Below are 21,680 nucleotides of genomic sequence, written 5' to 3' on the forward strand. Positions count from 1 at the left end.
TAGTGCCTTCTGAAAGTTTCATACCACTATTTAAGGACAGATCTGAAATACTGAAGTCAGACCAGATAAAGACAACCAGTTTATAGCTCTAGAAACTAGACAGACCCAAGACAGAGATATAAGCTTTTAGTAACCTGTATACTAAAGACCTAACCATAAAAAGCTTTCAGATCAAAGCAGATTCTAATGTCAGTGATGATTCTAGAAATTAAAAAAAAATTATAATTTGGTGGAGAATATTGTATTTTATTTCATTCTTCTAAACCCAGGTACTATAGTCATTTTAAGTTCATTTAAAGGTGTTTTCAGTGTACGTGACCATATCTAACCTATATCTAATGCCAGGCTTCATGTTTTAATCTTCCTAACGGTTACCATATTTTAACATTTAATTATTACTTTGGGGTGGGGTTTATACCCCAACTCAGTAAGGTAACCATCATATATCATTTAAATTAGTTCTATTTTGGATGCAAAAGGATATTATTTGTTCTGAATTCAGACTTCCCTTGTGTCTTTTCTTATCTACGCTCATTTTTCTTAGTAATTTAGAAGTTGTCTATGTTACATGAAACTTCTCAAACCTGAAATGGAGGTAAATGACCAATACTTACCTTTGGAAAGGCACAGGCACTTCAAATAAAAAGCCCATTTTATAAAATGTGAAATGTGTTTAATGCTAAAATTTTAAATTAAACTTTCATTTTGAGATAACAGGACATTCACATTCAATTGTAAAAACCAATACAGAACACCCTTTCATGTACTTTTCACCCAATTTATCCCAATGGTAACATATCCCAAAACAACAACGATATCACCATTAGGATAAGGACATTGACAAAGTCAATATGCAGAACTTTCCATATACGCATTCAAGCACAGAAACCTCTCCAGTTCCTTTGCTCCAGCCTCCTTCCAACCATAATCTGTTCTCCATTTTTATAATTATTATTTCAATAATTTTATATCATCAGAATCATACAGAATGTACTCTTTTGGGATTAGCTATTTGCATTCAGCATAATTCTCTGGAGAGTCATACCACCTGTTGCATGTATCAAGTGTACCTGGTTGTTCTTTCCTTTTTTAGGGCTGAGTAGTGTTCCACAGTGTTGGCTGTATCACAATTAAACATTTACCAGCTGAAGGATGTCTGATCAGTTTGCGCTATTATGAATAAAGCTATATTCCTTTGTGTACAGGTTTTTGTGTTTTCATAGTCTTCACTTCTTTGGAATAAATGCCCAGTGGTGAAATTGCAGAGTCATAGGGTAGTTGAATGTTTAGTTTTTTAGAAATTGCCAAATCATTTTCCAGAGTTTGCATTTCCACCAGCAAAGTTTGAATGATCCAGTTTCTTCACTTCCCTATCGGCATTTGGTGATATCACAAATTTTAGTTTTAGCTGTTGTGATAGGTTTTATTTTATACTTCAGTGGTTAATGATGTTGAACACCTTTCCAAGTGCTTATTTGGCACCTGTATTTCTTCAGTGATGTATTTCTTCATGTCTTTCCCTCTTTTTCTAATTGAGTTGTTTTTTTATTTTTTATTTTTTTATTGTTGAGTTCTGAATGCTTTTTTTTTTTTTTTTTTTTAATGTATTCTAGATACTAGTCCTTTGTCCAACATCTAAACTGATTTCCGGGTATTTCCTTCCACTCTGTAGCTTGTCTTCCTCATAGTGGGGTCTTTCACAGAGCAAAAGTTTTTAATTTTGATGATGAAGTCCAGTTTGTCAATTTTTCCTTTTTTTGGTGTCACAGACTCTTTGCCTATCCTTAGATACAAAGATTTTCACTTTTATCTTGCATTCTTTTCTAAAAGTTCTGTGGTCTTACATTTTACTTTTAAGTCAATGATCCATTTAGAGTTAATTTTGCATAAAATGTGAGACCTATATATAGGTTCTTTCTTTTTTTCTTTCCTATGGATGTTCAATTGTTCCAATATCATTTTTGTTGTAAAGGCTCTTTTCTCTCTTGAATGGTTTTTGCTCCTCTGTCAAAAACAAGCTGGACAAAAATCAGTTGGGTGTATTTGTGTGGGTCTATATCTGGATTGTCTGTTATATTCCATTGATCTATGTGTCTGTAATTCCACCAATATTAGACAATATTGATTTTTCTATTTACTAAGGCTTGAAATCATATAGACTGCTTGTTTCTACTTTATTCTCCTTTTTCAAAATCAGTTTAGGTACTTTAGTCCATTATCTTTCCATATAAATTTTAGAATACTCTTACCCATGTGTACAGAAATATCTTACTGAGATTTTTTTATAAAAGTTGTGTTAAACCTACATACCAATTTGGGAAATTTGACATTTTACTATGTTAGTCTTCTAATCCATTATCACAAGATGTCTCTTCATTTATTTAGGTCTTCTTTGATTTCTTTAGTCAGTATTGTGTAGTTTTCAGCATATTAAGTTCTACATATGCTTTTATTAGATTTACACCTAAGCATTTCATTTTTTTGAGAGATTGTAAATGATACTGTGTTTTTAATTCCCATATTCATGTGTTTATTGCAAGTATATATACAATTGTTTTTTTGTATGTTTTTCTGGTATGCCAATACCATGCTTAATTCACTTATTAGTTCTAGGAGCTTTTTAATTTTTATTTATTATTTATTTTTTATTTTTTATTTTTTATTTATGATAGTCACACAGAGAGAGAGAGAGAGAGAGGCAGAGACATAGGCAGAGGGAGAAGCAGGCTCCATGCACGGGGAGCCCGACGTGGGATTCGATCCCGGGTCTCCAGGATCGCGCCCTGGGCCAAAGGCAGGTGCCAAACCACTGCGCCACCCAGGGATCCCAGTTCTAGGAGCTTTGTGTAGATTTCTTGGGATATTTTACATAGATGATCATGACATTTGAAAATAGCAATATTTTCTTTCTTTCTGATCTGTATGCCTTTTATTTCCTTTTTCCCCCCCACTAATACAGTGCCTAGAACTTTCAGAACAAGAGTGGAGAAAGATATCCTTGCCCTATTCCCAATCTCAGGAAAGGATTTAGTGTTTCATCATTAAATATATTGTTAGCTGTAGGTCTCTTGTAGATGCTCTTCATCAAGTTGGAGAACTTCCCCTTTATTCCTATTCTTCTGAGAGTTTTTCTTCTCATGAATTGGTGTTCAATTTTGTCCAGTGTTTTTTCTACACCAATGATATGATCATGTGATTTTTTTTCTTTAGCCTGTTAATATGGTTTTGAGTTTTAAATATTGAACCAGCCTTGCATCCTTGAAATAAACCCCACTTGGTCATGGTGTATAATTTTCTTTATATGTTACTGAATTATATTGGCTAATGTTTTGTTAAGGATGTTTGCAATTGTATTCATGAGAGGCACTTATCGTTGCTTTCTTTTCTTCGTAGTGTTTTGTCTGGTTTTACTATCAGGTAATAGCTTCAAAATGAATTGGGAAATGTTCCTTCCTCTTCTATTTTCTAAGAGATTGTTTAGAATTGATACTAATTATTTTTACACTTGGTAGAATTGTCCAATGAAAGCATCTAGACATTGGAATTTTGGAGAAGGGGTTTTTAGTTATAAATTAAATCTCCATAATATTTCTGCAGCTATTTAAGTTACCTATTTCATACTGAGTTATGGTAGTTTGTGTTTTTTCAAAGAATTGGACTATTTCACCTCAATTTGTCAAGTTTATGTTCGTAAAGTTATTTGTCATATTCCTTTGTTATACTTTTAATGTCTATAGTGTCTGCAGTGATATCCACTATTTCATTCCAGATTTTAACTCATGTCTTATTTCTTTTATTCTTTGTAAATCTTGCTAGAAGTTTGTCAATTTTATTGACTTTTTTTTTTTAAAAAAACCTGCTTTTTGCATCATTAATATGCTATATTGTTTTAATGTTTTCAATTTTATTGGTTTCTGCCATCTTCATTAATTTGTTCCCTTGCTTTCCTGGGAATAAGTTGAATAGATTTTAGAATTCCATTTTAATTTTTCAATGATGTATTTAGCACATCTTTTTATAAACCATTTATAAACTATAAACAATGTTTGCTGTAAGCATTACATTATAAATACATAGCTCACAACATGTATGGTGTCATCCCTTTACCAGTTGTAGTCTAATGTAGAAATCTTACTTCCCTTCATGTCTCTTTACTCTTCTATATTAGTCATCATCTTAAATAGTACCTCTACATATATTTAGAACCATATTTGTTGTAATTTCTGCTTCAACCATCTAATATAATTTTGAAAACTCAAGAGGAGAAGGAAAGTACATCGTTCTTACCCAGATTTTTACTTACTATGTACATTCCTCCTTCTTGATCTTCTAAAATTCCTTTATGTAGCATTTCCTTTCTGTTTAGGGAAATTTTGTTAGCCTTTTATTGTTCTTATTATATGTCTATTGGCATTAAAGTCTCTTAGTTTTCCTTCACCTGAAATTCTCTTGATTTTTCCTTCATTTTGGAGGGATGTTTCCACTAAATACAGGATTCTACTTTTTCATTTCAACACTAACAAACTGGTGAACTTTTGAGATTTTTTCCCCAAAAGTTCCTTCTGAACTCTGTGGTGTCTGATGGGAAACTCAGTTTTTTAAAATTGTTTTTCCATTATAAGTAAGTGTCATTTCTCTATTTCTTTCCCCTCTCTCTCCTCCTTCCTTTCTTTCTTCCTTCCTCCCTTCTCCCTCCCTCCCTTCCTCCCTTCCTTCCTTTAGTCTTAGAACTTTGACTCTGATGGGTCTTAGTGTAGATTTTTGGAGATTAACTTATTTCAGTTTTGGTCAGCTTCTTAAATCGATGTATTTATATCTTTTGCCAAATACAGGAAGTTTTCAGCCATTATTTCTTCAAGTTCTTTTCCGTCTTGCTTTTGTTCTTTCCTCTAGGACTCTGAAGACACAAATATTAAATAATTTTCTTTCAGTTTTTCAGATCGATTAATTTCTATTGTTTTATTTTTAAGGTTATTGATTCTTTCCTCTGTTTCTTCCATCTTATTCCTCTGTCTCTTCTATCCTATTATTGATCCCATCAATTAAGTGTTTTATTCTGATTACTGTATTTTTCAGTTTTAAAATTTCTGGCCCTTTACAGAAAAAAATTTGCTGACCTCTGGAGTATAAAACTGATACAGTAGAGAGCGTCCACTTAAACTAAGTCAGAAATTGGTCTTTAAAAAAAATGTGTGTGTGTGTATATATATTTGTGTGTATATATATATATGTATATATACATATATATATATTTCTTTGGTGAAATTGATTAAGGAAAAACAGAAGAGACAAAATTATTAGGAATGAAGATGGAGATCAAGAAAAACACAGGAGATATTTAAAAAATAAGAAGGCACTTTAAACAACTTTATACAAACACATTACAAAACAGATAAAATAAGTAAGTTATATGAAAAGTGCAAATTGCCAAAATCGACTAAGAAAGGAGTAGATGATTTCTGCTTTTGGCAGTATGGTTGGCTAGATATGCTCAATTATCCTTCCACTAAAATAAAGTAAGTTATTGGATAAAGTAAAACATTTTTTGGCTCATTAAAAAGCAAGATAATCATCTTACAAATCAAAGTGAGTTAAACCGAAAGTAGTTGGGAAAGAGAAAAAGGCTGTGATTCTGAGATAAGTTAAGGATTACAGGTAAATAAAGAAGCTGAACGTAAGACTCCTGCATACAACCAGGAATCTTTAATGCATGAAAGTAGTCCCAGGTCAATAAACTCTGATGGTTTCTCTAAGAATTGAATGAAAATCCTCTCAGAAAGAAGGCCTTCCTAATTAATGCTTCTAGATTAATTAATCAAACACATGGAGAAATAAGCCATTTTGACTGGGAAACTGATTTTATATTCAAGGAATTCAGATATTAGAATTAGCAGGAATGGAATGCTATGAAATTCTTTAAAAAATAACTGAATTTAAGAGATATTATAAGCAATATGTAAAAAGATAAGGCAGATAATAAAAAAGCCAAACAGACCTTAAAGAACTGTGAAATCTTATTATTGAAATATATAACTCAATGAATAGTTTAGGAGCATTAGTTACAGCTGAAGAAATCATTAGTAAATTGAGGAAATAACGCATATTGTATCAAAGACAGACAAGGAGAGAGAAAATATAAATGAGAAAGACTTTGGTTTTTTCAATCAGGAACTTTAGTTCCAGAAAAAGAACAAGACAATGAAAACATTGTATGAAAGGTTTCTTTCAAACTTTTCTCAATTGACAGTTTTTACCCCAATCATCATAATGCTGAGAGGCTTCAGAAACACAAGTGACTCTGTGTTCAGACCAAAAACTTGGCTTCGGGAAGATGAATGATCAGACCTACTCACCATATGATTATAAGGGTCAGGTAGTTTAAAAAGAAATTACAATCTGAATTGAACCAAGGATGAACAGTGTTGCCATTGAGCTACAAATCCCAGCTAATAAGCATAACCTTGTAAAGAGAGGTTAGTGTTTGGGAAACTGCATGTTCTCCCAGAAGGGCAAAGGTTTTGCAATATAAATAGTTGTAAGTGTACTAGCTTTAAGCTTTGATGCCTTAACCCTCTGTGTTGAGAGTTTTTGTATCCAGAACCGGATAGAGAATTTTAGAAGCTCCAAATACAGAAGGGATTATGATAACCCCACATGTAATTGAAAAGAATTAATTTTTTCATAAGGTCATAAACTCATGAAAATATTGAAATTAAGATTACTTTCTTGTAGATTTTCTTACTTTGAAGTGCTGTATAAATTTACCACAGTTAAACTTTTCTTAGTCATTTATGGTTTGTCTGCTTTGCTGGTATCTGAAGCACTTAATTAGCTTGATGGGTCTTAATTCAACATTGATTACATTATAAATCTATTAATTTTTCTGTATTTCTAAAATACAGATGGAGAGGAGGAATGTCATCTGAGAGGAATTTAATCATTGTATTAAGAACAAATTAAAAGGCCAACAGCTCCCACTTATTGGTTCCAATAGGGCATTTGTATTCTTCTTCATTGTTTTTAATATAAAAACTTCCTTGAGCTTTATGGAACAGAGCAAAGAGAAATTGACTCTTTTTCTTGGACAAATCATTAACTGGAAAATATTTGTCATATCAAGATCTTAAGGCAAAGGTAAATATTACCCTTATTGAAGGAAATGAAAAAATCTTTCAATACTTACCTAATACTTATTTATACCTACCTTTTGTTTCAATACTTTCATTTAATTTTTGTTTCTCTGCTTGAGTGTTTCCAAATTATGTAAATTTAATAGTGTTTAATCTTTTACAAAAATGACACTACTACTTAGAAGACTTTTTTTTTTATTGAAACATACACAACTAATTATTGGGGAGATACAAACAGAGAGAGACATACACAGGCAAACATACTACAGAAAGTTTAGACTAAACTCTGTACTTCACTAGAGACTTTATCTGTATTTCTATTAAATCTTCAGGGTAGGGGACTCTAAGATCATTGATAAAGACTTCTAGAGGAGCTGTTTGTGGGGCACCTGGGTAGATCAGTTGGTTAAGTGTCCACCCAACTCTTGATTTCTGCTCAGGTTATGATCTCAGGGTTGTGAGATTGAGCCCCACATTAGGCTCCCTGCTCAGCATAGAGTCTGCTTGAGATTCTCTTGCTCTCTCTCTCCCTCTGCCCTTTTCCCAACTGTACAGGTGCTCTCTCTCTCTCTCAAATAAGTAAGTAAGAAAATAAATAAATAAATAAATAAATAAATAAATAAATAAATAAATAAATAAAATATTTACTGTTAAGTCATCCTGGGAAGAATCACTGCCATTTATCACTATAGCGACACAGTATTTACCTATCTGGACCCTGCGGTGTGCCTATAAATGCCATAACATATGCTTCTTAGTTTCAAGTTTTGGAGAAACTCCAATTGTTCTATTGATTAGCTCAGAAAGAGTACTCCTTATTAGGAGATGACGAAAGATTACATTTAACAAGATAAACATCAAAAATGGAGTGCAAGGTTGGTTTAACATCTAAAAGCAATTAGTGTAACATACCATATAAATAGAACAAAGCAAAAAACCCATGATCAACCTAGTAGATTCAGAAAATTCGCTTGACAAAATCCAATACGCCTCATGATAAAACTCCTTCAACCTGATAAAAACATCTTTAAAAGAACAAAGCTAACACCATCCACAGTGATGAAAGACTAAATGCTTTGCCTCTGAATGAGAATAAGACAAAGATGCCCATTCTTATCACTTCTATATCACATTGTACTAGTGTTTATAGTCATAGCAATAATGAAAAAAAAAGCATCTAGATGGGAATTTAAGAAGTAAAACTGTCATTGCTTACAGATAACATGACCATTTATATAAAAAATCAGATGGAATCTACAAAAAAGCTCCTAGAACTAATAAATGAGTTATGCAAAGTTGGAAGATGCAAGATAATATAAAAAATCAATAATTGTATTTCTATTTAGTAACAGTGAACATTCTACAAATGAAATTAAGATATGATTTTATTCACATTAGCATCAAAAAGAGTAAAATAAAAAAAGAGTAAAATACTTAGGAATAGGTTTAACAATTTAACAAAGAAGAACAAGACTCATACATTGAAAACTAGAAAATATTGCTGAGAAAAATAGGTATCTAATAAATAGTGATGTTCTTTGTTTATTGATAGAAATCTTAATATGCAAGATGACAATTATCTTTAAATTGATCTCTAAATTCAGTGTAATCTCTATCAAAATCCCAATAGGAATTTTTATAGAAATTGGCAAGCCAATCTTAAAATTTACATGGAAATACAAAAGTTATAGAATTGCCAAACAATTTTGAAAAAGGAAAATAATATTGGTAGATTTATATTACTTGATTTCAGAACATATTGTAAAGGCACAGTAGTCAAGATGATGTGGTTTGGCACAAGAATAGGCACACAGATCAATAGAAGAGATTTGAGAGGGATCCCTGGGTGGCGCAGCAGTTTAGCGCCTGCCTTTGGCCCAGGGCTCGATCCTGGAGACCCGGGATCGAATCCCACATCGGGCTCCCAGTGCATGGAGCCTGCTTCTCCCTCTGCCTGTGTCTCTGCCTCTCTCTCTCTGTGTGATCATTCATAAATGAATAATAAAAAAAATTTTTTTTAAAAGATTTGAGAGACCATATATAAGTCCTTACGCTGTGGTAAATTGATTTAATTATTTTGAAGTTCATCAACATTAAACTTTTGTACCTTCTGCATCTGTCCCTGCAGGGTCAGCTTTTGCTAAGTAACAGCCTGAATGGGAACCAGACAACATCTAGTGTTGGACATACCAGGTGGGCCGACCTTTTTTAAGAAACCCACAAAATTATGAATATAAAAATTATAAAAGTGTTAGCGCCTGCCTTTGGCCCAGGGCGCTATCCTGGAGACCTGGGATCGAATCCCATGTCGGGCTCCCGGTGCATGGAGCCTGCTTCTCCCTCTGCTTATGTCTCCGCGTCTCTCTCTCTCTCTGTGTGACTATCATAAATAAATAAAAATTTAAGAAAATAAAATAAAATAAAAATTATAAAAGTGAGTAGAATGAGAAAATGAATCACTAAACCTTATATTTTAAAAAAAAAATCTGAAAAATACTACAAACACAACATTTAGAAAAATAAAATTTTCTAATGGCAATAGTAGTAATGTTGACTATGACCTGCCCAACACCTCTATAACAATTTTCTTCCTGTTTTGGGGCAACGTACACTTTGATTATCTCTTCATAGGAAAAATTGTAATATTTCCTCTAGAAACTAAAAATATAATTCAATCTTTCCTCTATTGTGATTGGTGGAAACATAGAGGACAAAGTTTGCTTGGCTCATCATTCATTACTGGTGATACCACATCTGGATTTCTTGCTCAGGCAGTGATCAGGAAAATCATGGCAAAATTCCAGTATGTTTTTTCACTGAGCATGGATGCTGATGACCCCTGGCACAGAAGACAGTCCACTTTGATTAGGTCTTTGCTGCCCTTCTTCCCACGGGGAAGTATCTGAGATGGCGGACAGAAAAGTCATAGTGCCCTGCAGATAGGGAAATATCTCCTTGGCCCTTCTCCTTGGAGTCAAAAATAGGGCCTGGGGTTATAAGTGGAGGCCCAGGATGACATGGAAGTATTCCTGGCAGCCTACAAGTCCCACTACAGTCTTAGTACCACTTCCAGCATGTAGAGGGTGACCACCAAGCTGGGCGGCACTTCCTGCCTCCTGCACATGGCTAGGGCTACTTCGTTCTTTGTTACCCAGAGAATACCGCAAGCTTTAGAGCAGGTGCAATTGAGAGACTCTAAATATTAAGCTTTGCTAACAACATGGTAAATCTATAAATCCACTTCTGACCGCAGCTAACATCTCTCTGAAGGGTATCTGTGTACATGGCCAAACAGACTTCAAAGCTTTTCTGTAACAGAATATTAGAAGGCAATTAGAAACAATTCACCCTTGTTAGCATACATCCCCACAAAAGGCATTGAATTGGTTCACACTTTGGGTTTAGTTGAATGGAGATAGGCCAGTAGACAGATTGAGTAGGGTGAGAGTAATGGTGAGTGTGGAAGCAAAGGAAGACAGGAGGGATAGTAGCAATCCTTAGTAGCAATGAAATTGTCTAGCAGTTAGGTTCATAAACCATTGCTCAAGTGGTCTATTTTACCACATAAAGCTGTACTATAAAGGAAAGGGAATAGAGCAGATTGCTAAGAAGCTACTTCTTTGCTATGAGGACTTTTTTTTGAAAGAGCTGGACACAGGGAGAGAACAATGCTTCCTGTCTGGCAGAGAGGACAGTCAGTACTGGAGATCAGGAGTCATACTGCAGACAGAGAGAGTCTTGGACAAGAGATAGCAGACATAAGAGCATGAACAGGTTCCCAGGGTTACACAGGCCAGGTCCTGATCAGCACATCCATGGACATACCTTAGCTGAGGTAGCATCATTTAGAGTCCAAGGACCTAGTGGCAGGAAGGAAGAGCTCTGGCAGTGATGGGAGAGGGGAGAAAGTGGGCACCCAGGAGATCACACTGAAGCCATAATTGCTGAGTCTCTTAGCAGGCCTGTGGGCATATGTTTAAGGTGCTGGAGTCCAGGGGCAGATGCTTTCCTGAACGCAGAACATCAGCTGGTGCGAAGCAACCAATGAGCCGACTCCAACTGCATGCAACACACTCTTTCTCTTTCCTAGAAAATTCTAGACAAACCCAAGAGGGAAAGGACTGGGATTTTGTTACTTGATAAACTGAAGCTATTTGTCTATCCATCTATCAAATGTAAGATTAGAAGTAGCTATGAGAAACTACGGTGGGTGGGACTTAGAGGAACATCAGATGACCTATTTTGAATCGCCTTCGCATTAAGAATTCTCCAGGAAGAGCCACATCCACTGAGAGTCACCTGGTTGCTTTCAGAGCAAGAAATGACCAGCAATATAGCCCTACTTCTGCAATCAACAGCCTCTCGTGACTGATGAGGAGATGCTAGTGCTCTGTTTCCCACAAGAGTCTCCCAGACATATGGCAGGGCTGAAGGATGCCTTGGTGGTCCTGTTGGCTAGTCTGCAGAGAGTGTGGGAATAATAAAGCTCAGACCTTCTAAACAACACCATCAGGTAAGTTATCACTGGGTACATAAAAATAATGGTCGTGAAAAGATCTTTACTGATCTTCATGTTTATAAAGATAGTTCATGTTTATTTTTAAACAATGTAAAAATATAGAAAGTAGAAAACCAAAGGCTTCCAGTTATCTCCCTTCCCAGGAAATATTGTTTAACCATTTATATCCTTCCAGAATTTTTAAGATGTAGATAGATATTCTACATTTATATGTATGTAACTCAAATCTTTCTAAGTTTTCCAGGATATTGGGGTCACCTTTTACATGAATAATCAAATAAGATAACTTCAGTCCCCATCTTAAGTAGCTTTGGGATCTGGCATTTTCTTCAGTTGTTTCAGCCATTCCTGAAGAGGATACTAATATATGGGTGGTTGTTACCTCTAGATCTTGTTCTGAAATCGACTGCTTATTGGTTTCTATTGGCTCCTCTTTACTGCTACCGGCTGCTCCAGCTTTTCTCTGGTTTTCTTTTCTTCAAACCTTGAACATGGTCTCACCTCACTTTCCAAGGCCCTGGTTACATAGATACATTTGTGTGACATTAAATTTTACTGAAGGATTGGAGTTTGGGAGAAAATACAGAAATTACCTTGTGCTCATAATATGCTTTTACATTTAACTTCTACTCGGTTATAGTTCATGGTCCTGTGCTATTTATGGGCAGTTATTAGTAATTGTCATTAGGACCCACAGCATCTTTAATGGCTAAATTCACAGAGTGCCTAAAGGGGACCCCACAATGGTTCTTGTGCTAAGAACCATTTATGCATTACTTTTTTATCTTCACAGCAACCCTGGGAGGTGGGTATTAACACCATCATTATTGACAGAGAGAAAACTGAGGTTTAGGGAGGTAGCTTATCCAGTCACACAGCTAACTAACATATGGAGAAGTTTTGAACCTAGGCCAACCGTTCTCAACTACTGTGCCATTCTGGTCCCACGCCTTCACAATGATAAAAGATGTTGCCCATCCTCGTAATTATTACTGTTTCTCACAAAAATCCATTTCATTGAGATTGCATGGAAGCTACCAGGAAGCTCTGGCCTTTCCTGTGGCCAACATCTTTATCTTCACCTTTCAAAACTTTTCTTTTGGTTTTGTTTTGTTTTACTCTTACAATCTCCCTCCAGAACAATTCCTCTTTTCTTCAATGGCTATTCTAGTCTTAACTAATCTTGAATGAGCTTGAATGAACCTTCGTTTTACTTTAAGACTCACTTTGGCATGAGGACAAATCAATGTCTATATTCAATTTTCTCAGCTCTGTTGCCTCTTTTTTCATGTTTTCTAGACTGAAAAGTAGGACTCTAGAAATTAGTATCTATACAAAGCATGAGAAAACCCCAGAAGCCACAGAAATATCACACGGAAGACTTCATTGTTGTGCGAGGCATCTTTGGCAGTGTTACTGACAATGAGCTGTGTCTGTTCAATGAGCTGGCTTAGTGTAGAATCTGGACATGAATGCTTTAGAGCTTTGTTGCAGGGTATTTGTTTTCACAAATGCACATTTATCATAAAGTGTTAGTAGAGCTGCAATTATCCAGTGCAATAGATGCCTGTAGCTGATCTGACAAATCTTATTTGGTTTTTCCTCTTTCACAGGGCATAAGAAGCATTTCTAATTTCAGACGAATTAATATAAATGTGGGTCCAGATTGAATGATATTAGCTTTCCTCCATATTATCCCGGATACTTGAATATCTTGAGAAATCTATTGTAATGTCACAGATGCTGTGAAACTGGATTTTGAGACTTAGGAACCAATACCTTCCAAAGAGGATTTTATGACACTTCTTTTTGACTACAAATGGAAGCATCTCCTTGAAAACAAGGGTTATGCCACATTAAACAATTCTCACAATTTAGCAGTATGTATCAAAGCTGAACAAAAAGGCATGTGCCATTTGAGCAGGATCCCAACCCGTATCCTGGGACTTGTAGGAATTTAGCCTAGGAAACAAGAAAAGACACTCTATCATCCGAGATGTTAATTGCCATGTAATAGGAAAAACTTTGAAGAGATATATTATACCCTACATAGCAGAGCAGTTGTTTGAATTATTGAAAGGCTGCTTGATTTTATGTTTTGCAGAACATGAAGATTTTATAGAAGTATGAAATGATGCTAAAGATATGATGTAAGTAAAAAATAGGGTACAAAATTGTATGTTTCTTTTGCCCACAACAGTTTAAATTCCACAGTTATATGTTCTGGAAGAAGGAATATACCTTCTCTGACTCCTACTCTTCCTGCCTTGCCCTGCTGCCCTGAGTCAGGGGTTTTTACCTCAAATAGTAAAGAATGCTTAAAGCCACCATTAAATGTCCAAGGCGTCACCTGCATAACTTCTGGAATATGTGGACCTGTACAATTCTCAAAAGATACAGAGATTGACCATACAGTAGAACTAGGACAGAAACGTATTCCCATTCTGAAAGCTGAAAAAATTCCAGTCTGTGCCTTGTTGCCAAAAAGACAAGACACTGTACCTCTGATCCCTTGCACCAGGGCTTCACGAAGTGTAGTTGATAAGCCCTGGATTGGAATAAGCTCTCTGGTTAAAATACAGATTTCTGAGCCTATGAAAAACCTACCTCACTAGAAATCCCTGTGGGACCTGTCAATCTACATTTTAAGAAACTCCTCATGAAATTCCACAGGACTGCACTGCCTTACGCCATCATCTCCCATCACTGTTCCTTCACCTCCTCTATGACTCCTGCTTACTGGCACTCTGGCAACCTCTGCCCCCTGGCCCTGGTTTGCCTGGTTCTGCACCTCAGCTTTGCTATCTGAAGCCCATTATCCTTAGGAGACCTTGGCCTTCCTTTTTTTATACTTCTGCTCTGCTGCGTGCTTTCTATCACCACTTGAGCTTTTGGGGGAGGAGGCATTTCTGGAGGAAGCATCCTGCCATAGCTCTACAGCTATGTGGTGCAGCTACTAGACCCCATGCTCCTTCTCCCTCTAATACTCTCACTCTTGTCCTCAGCTCACCTGCCACTGAAAGAGGCAGAAGGAATTGGAGAGGATCATTAGCATTCACCAATTCTTTCCTTGCCAAAAATCACCATTATCTATGTCATATTCCTCTCATGAAGTATGTCATCTCTCCCCAACCCCTTTCAGGTATAGAAGATTTTATTTATTTCTTTGGGAGAGAGGGAAAGTATGAGCAGGGTGAGGGGCAGAGGATGAGGGAGAAGCATATTCCCCACTAAGCAGGGAGCCCCACATGGGGGCTCTATCCCAGGATCACCTATCTGAGCCGAAGGCAGATGCTTAGCCAGCTGAGCCACCCAGGTGCCTCCCACCCTTCCAGGTATAGAAAAGCAAAAACAAACACACAAATAAGACAATAATGTTAATGTTATCTTTTTAAAAATTTTAGTTTACCAAAAGTGTTAGGAAGAATCATATAACCCTCAAAAAGAAAGTCTTTCCTGATTCTCTATTGAATCACCCATCCAACAATAGTATTTATTTAAAAGAGAATGCCAATAATGTTTTACAAATTCCAAATTGGCCTTGCTTTTAAAGTCTCCCTAAAAAAGAACAAAAGACAAACAAAAACCCGTCAATTATCTTTTCTATATAAAAAGAGAGAAAACCTTCATTTTGATTTTTCTATATTTTATCTTCCACATTTTCAGAAAATAAAAATAATAGCATGAAAACCAAGATAACACTATATGCTTGGACAAGGAAATACATATTAGTTAACAGGCATATTCTAATGCACACTACTTCCAAATCCAAGTGTAGCCTTTTATTCACTTCACCAAAAGGTAGTCCTGACCCCAAGAAATAAGTGACTAATTAAAGATTAGGTTCTCTTATCTCTATTCATACATTTAGAAAATTGACATGATAACAAGCCTGGATGAATTGAGATTGTTCCCCCTGCATGTATTCCTGGGGTTTCTTTGTGGTCCCAGTGCCTCAGAATATGCAGCTGCTAGTCTTCTCTGGCCCCAGAAAGGGAGGTGATTCTCTCTGAGCATTCCTCCCACTACACATTTTTTTTTAAGTACACTTAATGCCCAACATGGGGCTCGAATTCATGATCCCAAGATCAAGCGTTGCATACCCTACCAACTAAGCCAGCCAGGGACCCCTCTCTGCTACACATTTTGTGAATGTTGAAGTCCAGATGTGTGCTGTTTTACGATGCCCTCCTTGTTTGTTGGTGCTTGATTGTGTTTGAATCTTCATGGGGTTCATGAATCCATCACCTCTCAAATAAAAATAATAATAGTGATAATAACTTAAAGAATAATAGCTTAAAGAAAATCAAACACTTTGACTTGAATGAACTGGGCTCTAAGACCTTAAAACAGGACTTTCTTTTATGGAATATGAATTGAGCCGAGTTCAGCGATAAATCCAGCAGAGAAAGGGTCACTTTCTCTTCTCAGCTTCAACAGAGTTCTCCAAGGGATTAAACAGAATCTTGGTTCAATGAAAAGCTTCAGTGAGCAAAGTAACTCTCCTTTCCATCCAAAGACCTGCCTGATGATCTCAGTTCAATCAAGCTTGTATGTCATGTTGGCACCCTTATATCTGAATCCCTTCAAGGTATGCTTTTTGGCTTCTGTAGAGGTACATGACTGTGGATACATTTGGCCATGCTTACAGAGATTCATTTATAGTCTTAGCATTGAAAGATCAGAAAATTTGTTTTAACTGGTTTATAGTTTTGAGAATATTTTTGTGGTATTATAGTCCTTCAGTCTATCTATGTGTAAAGAATCAAGCTTATGCAAGATGAATGGAATAAGCCTGACACATAATTAATACATTTTTTGGGTTTCAAATAAAGAAGAGATTTCACAGAAAAAAAATCAATTCAATTAACTATTCCAGGCAATATCCTAAGTGTTGAAAAGCATATTATAAACCATAAATAACAGAAATATCAAATATCTAGAATAACAGCACAAAGGAGAAAATATTAGAAAATATCAAATTTGTTTTCTAAACTTTTAGTGGTTAATTTTTAAAGGGAATAAAAGTAATAAGACATTGTTTGTAGTCTCAGATTTTGTTGAAAATAATATTTCACAGTTGATGATTACTACATCAGTTGGCTCCATTGGAAGAAAGAACATGATTGAATGAGAAGCTTTGACATTTGAAAATCAACATTGTTTACATTTGAGAAAATTCACCCATAGGTTGTGTTTAGCGAACTTAAAGTGATTTATAAACAAGTAAAATTTATTCTCTGTTCACGTTACCTCCTGTCAATTATATTTTTCTTTCAGTTTAATAACTATAAACACTCTAAATGAAGCCATATTTCCAGAGTGGGCAGTGATCACAATTCTTTTACATTATACTTGAATTCAAAACATTTCCCCATTTACAAATGATTTGAAAGGCTAACAAGAGAAGCAGTTGGGAGGTTCATAATTAGGAAACAAGTTAACAGTGGAGAAAAAGATGGTAGTGAATTTATATCCAGAAGATACAGAGAAAAGAAACACATAGAAATATTTTACTCAGTTAACCTATTGACTTTCTAATCCAGAGCATGGTATTAAATCTTATGCACAACAGAATACATTGTGGATATACATGTTTTACTAGTTTGACCTTGGATCTTTAAAACTTAAAACAGAATGAAGTTGTTCAGTTACAGAGGGAGTTTCATGTTTATATTTATACCCTTCACCCTTTATTCCTCCCCCTCATCTTAAAAAAAAAAAACTATTGAGTGACTAGTATGTAGTCAGTTGATACATATTGATACATATTTTATCATTTTCAGTTTAGAGAAAGCAGCTGAGTGAGCTGGTCAATGAAGGGTCTCAAACCCTCATGTTCCCAGACTTTCAATTTAGAAGGGGAGACAGAGCCAAGAGTTAACTGACTCCTGTTGGATGCAAATATGAGTGGAGGTGAAGTATTACTATCCCATGGATGAGAAAATAAAATAAACTTCTTTCTCTTGTATTTCAGAATCTACCCTAAGAGCAAACATCTTGATCTTCTCTCAGACTTAACTTAGTGTAAGCAGGGGTCCAAAAATTTAAAAGCTAGGATGTCTTGAGGTTAAGCACTTGCCATCATACTATACCTGTGGTGTTGTCTTACAATCTTTCTCCTCTTCAATTGCAATACTCCATGCCTTTAACAACTTTGCTATATTTACTTATATATTATGTGTATTTTTAATATATTTTATAGTTCATTTTATTACATATATATATTACATATATATATTATCTGTATACAAATTCTTGCATTAGCTCATATAAAATTAATTTAGCTCAGATTTCCTGGAATACGATAGCCTGAGTACCTGCTAGAAAGCCATGTGCAGCACAGGTGCACAGGGGAACTTTTTTCCTGGAAAATTACATACATTTCAGTTCTATATGAACTCAGTGAAAGATGTTCCATGTCCTGAAAAGACACAAGCCCGACAGCATTGTCTCAGGGTTGCAAGTAGAATGACAAATGAAAGGTGTGCTAGTCTACTCTCCCTCTTTCCATGCATGTTCACATACTTGCTTCCATTTGCCCCTGTGCGTACCTTGAGACATTTCTCTCTAGTGATTTGGAAATAATCTAAACTGTTCAGAAGGGGAAAGTTGGTCTCAGTAAAACAATACATGACTATCTCAAAGAAAGGAGAATTCAAGATGTTTTGTATGAAATTATGAATTGCAAATATGTATTAACTGTTCCATCTAAATTGACAGTAACAGTAATAGTATCCTCATCATGGAACATATGCTGGGAAATTGATCCATATTTTCTTTTTAAAGTTTTTATCTTATCATGAAAAAAACTTTGAAAACTAAAAATTTATTTCATTTTGGTAGACAGATTACCAAAGTATTCCAAGTGATTTTTGATTCTCTGTTGTATGACTCCACCGCCCTGATAGCTGAATTAATATAAAGCTAACACCATTTTCTAGTATAATTAGTTTGGTTCATCTGCCATGTGGAGATCTGAGTCTAGTTAGCTAAATGACAGTTTTATGGCATATTTAAACATCCATATGTTCTAAGGACAGAAATAACCTTCTTCTTTATACTCAAGTAAATATTTCCCAGTAATATTTCTCAGGACAATATTGCTTAAGTTAAACAACCAAGTGTTCCTTTTGTATTCTTTTTATACAATAACTGGGCATGCTTTCATCAGTGTGCTGGCATAACAAATATCTGTAAGAGAGAAGCAAGGAATAAATCTAATTGGGTCACATTCTTCTTACTTAGAAACTCTAGCATTCTTTTCCACTTTAATACTTACAATAACAAACACAACTTTTCCTTTTTTAGTGAAGAATAACCAAATAAACATAATCTTTTTGTGGAATTTAAACTAATATAAAAAGACCATTTTGGCTAAGTATGCAAGGAAGAATAAAATTCTTAAAAGACTTTGCATTCAGTGTTCTTTCTAGAGTTTTCCAATGCTACTTTGTATAGGAATCCGGTATTTAAAGTTTAATATTATGAGGAATGGGGTTCACAATGTCTATGTTAAAAAGTGAGGTTGGAGGAAATGCTGAAGGTGGATAAATAGATATAGTGAAATTAACATCCCTTTCCCCATTTTAGAGATCTGAAAAGGGTTAGCTTCAGTATGGAGGTTTTTGCTATTTAAATAAGATTTAAGAAGTAGATAAGAGATTACAAACTTGGGTCAAAGCAAACTCTAAGTAGAAAACTCAGGGATTTCACTAGCCAAAAATTTTCAATGATTTCAATGATAAAGAGCCAGGTGAGTGCTATAGACATTAAGAAGAATAGAAATGAGTGAAAAGGAGACCATGGCACACTCCACCTCCTGATCTGGAGAACTGAGATGTCATGGCTGGTACTATTGGGGATTATGAATGCTTTGGGGAGGTAGCAGACTATAATAGATGAGGATTTTATCAAGATAATGTGACTGAAGTTCAAGCTAAAATTTCATCTACTCGTTTAATAATTCTATAAATATTTATTGAACACTTACTATTTATTTGCCAAGCACTATTCTTGAATAATGGGACACAGTAAATGAATCAGAACAAAATCCTTGTTCTTAATAGAGTATATGTTCCCATTGGAATATAGGCAATTAAAAAAATAAAGTCATTAGTATGTTCAATGATGCTAAGTGTTAAGGAGGGGGAAAAAAGAAACAGAGAAGGAGGACAGGAAGTATAAGAGAGGGTCTGAAGTTTTAGATAAGGTGACTAGGGAAGAGACTAACAAGTGAAAAAATCTTAAAGCAGGAGGCTACCTTTGTGTATTTATAACTAATACTTCTGTTCCTAGAAATATAATGGACTAAAAAATTATGAACACTCCCTTTAGAAACATCTTAAAATTCTGGATATGATAACAATAAATGCCACTTGTATTAGATTTCTATATCTCTGTAACAAATTACCTAATGGCTAAAAATAACAGTAAGCATTCATTGTTTCTTACAGCTTTTGTAATTCAAGATTCAGGAACAGTAGCTGGCATCTACTTTCAAGTGGCTCCCTCACATAGTTGGCAAATTCATGCTCATTGTTGGTGGGAAGCCTTAGTTCATCCCCATGTGGGCCTCTCCATTGGCTGCTTGAATGTCCTTACGACATGATGCAGGTTTACTCTAGAGCAAGCCATCCCTGAGAGACGCAAAGATAGCAGCTGCAACATTTTTACGAACTATCCTTGGAAGACATACATTGTCATTTCCACATTACCCCAATGGACACATGGTGTTAACAACCACAATTCAATGTGGGAAGGAATGACACGAGAACGTGAATATCAGAAAGATCATTGAAGGCCATCCTGGAAACTAGATACAACATCACCCGGTATATAGGTGTGCACTCAAGAAATAAGAAAAAATAGTAGAAGAAGCTAAAAACCTTAGTGCTAAACAACACTAAATTAATAGTTACTCCCAAAGGATTTGACAATCAGTCTCCATCCTCCTGGATCTGAAGCATAATCTAACCACAGTTCTTTTTTTTTTTTTTAATATATATTTTTTTATTTATTTATGATAGTCATACAGAGAGAGAGAGAGAGAGAGGCAGAGACACAGGCAGAGGGAGAAGCAGGCTCCATGCACCAGGAGCCGGACGTGGGATTCGATCCTGGGTCTCCAGGATCGCGCCCTGGGCCAAAGGCAGGCGCCAAACCGCTGCGCCACCCAGGGATCCCTCTAACCACAGTTCTTAATAATTAAGGCTTACATTCAGAAAGATAAGGATTTGGAATAAGAATCTTAGAGTACAGCTGGAATCCTGAAAGTGTTACACACTTACTAAAAGGGGAACTAGAAAAATCTGACCACAGAGAAAGGAAAACAATAAGTACCATTTTTACTGGGCTGAGTGCAGTGGAAAAAAATTGTTCTCTAAGAATTTATAGCCACAGTCAGACCCTCACGTGGCTTCAGGTTTGGATTTACACTTTCCGCAGGCAGCAAGAATCCCAGACTAAAGAAAATTGACAAAAAGTAGTCCTAGGTTGGTAGCCATGAGGTATTGGGCAAAATCAATTATTAAATCCTCTCTAGAGATACACATTTTCAAACCATAACTTCTCTGATTCTCATGTAGTACCTGGTTAACAGATATGATTATACATTACAAAATTATAAAGCACACAAAGAGATAAGGCTTATGGATGAGACTCAAAAGAAACAGTAAACTACATAACTGAACACTCGGGATTTCAGATTTAAAAGTTATGAAGATAAAAATATAATGTAACTATTTTTAAAATGGTAAAGGAAATTTTAAAATGAAACAAACATAAAAATGATCAGTAAGCCCAGCCCCGGAGAAGCGGGGACTTTAAAAATCCGCACCGGATTCTTCCCAGAGGGAAAAGCGCTCAGCAAGGAAATCGGGCAGAACCGCAGGAGGGGCAGGGAAGCCTCCAGATCCCTGGGGTCACTTAGAGGAGGGGCGCCCCGGTGAAAGGCCCCGCAAACCCCGCGGATCCGGGTAATGGGCTGGAGCTCACACCCCCGGAGCATCGGGGAGATGCCAGGGGTTGGG

General features: G+C 35.7%; 1 protein-coding gene across 3 annotated transcripts in view; it reads left to right on the forward strand.

The window, feature by feature from the left end:
- The window catches only part of STX7 (syntaxin 7), a 65,321-nt gene extending 48,420 nt beyond the window's left edge, over positions 1-16,901 (forward strand). For 2 of the 3 annotated variants that reach the window (XR_011994391.1, XR_011994394.1), the window contains 3 exons: positions 9,259-9,323; positions 11,444-11,643; positions 13,754-16,901. The gene's annotated coding sequence lies outside the window, so the exon portion shown is untranslated. The remainder of the gene's footprint in view (positions 1-9,258; positions 9,324-11,443; positions 11,644-13,753) is intronic. The other variant, XR_011994395.1, reaches the window with a different exon arrangement.
- Positions 16,902-21,680: the final 4,779 nt, after the last annotated feature.

The sequence above is a fragment of the Vulpes vulpes genome, chromosome 1 (assembly GCF_048418805.1).
Source record: "Vulpes vulpes isolate BD-2025 chromosome 1, VulVul3, whole genome shotgun sequence".
Lineage (NCBI taxonomy): Eukaryota > Metazoa > Chordata > Mammalia > Carnivora > Canidae > Vulpes > Vulpes vulpes.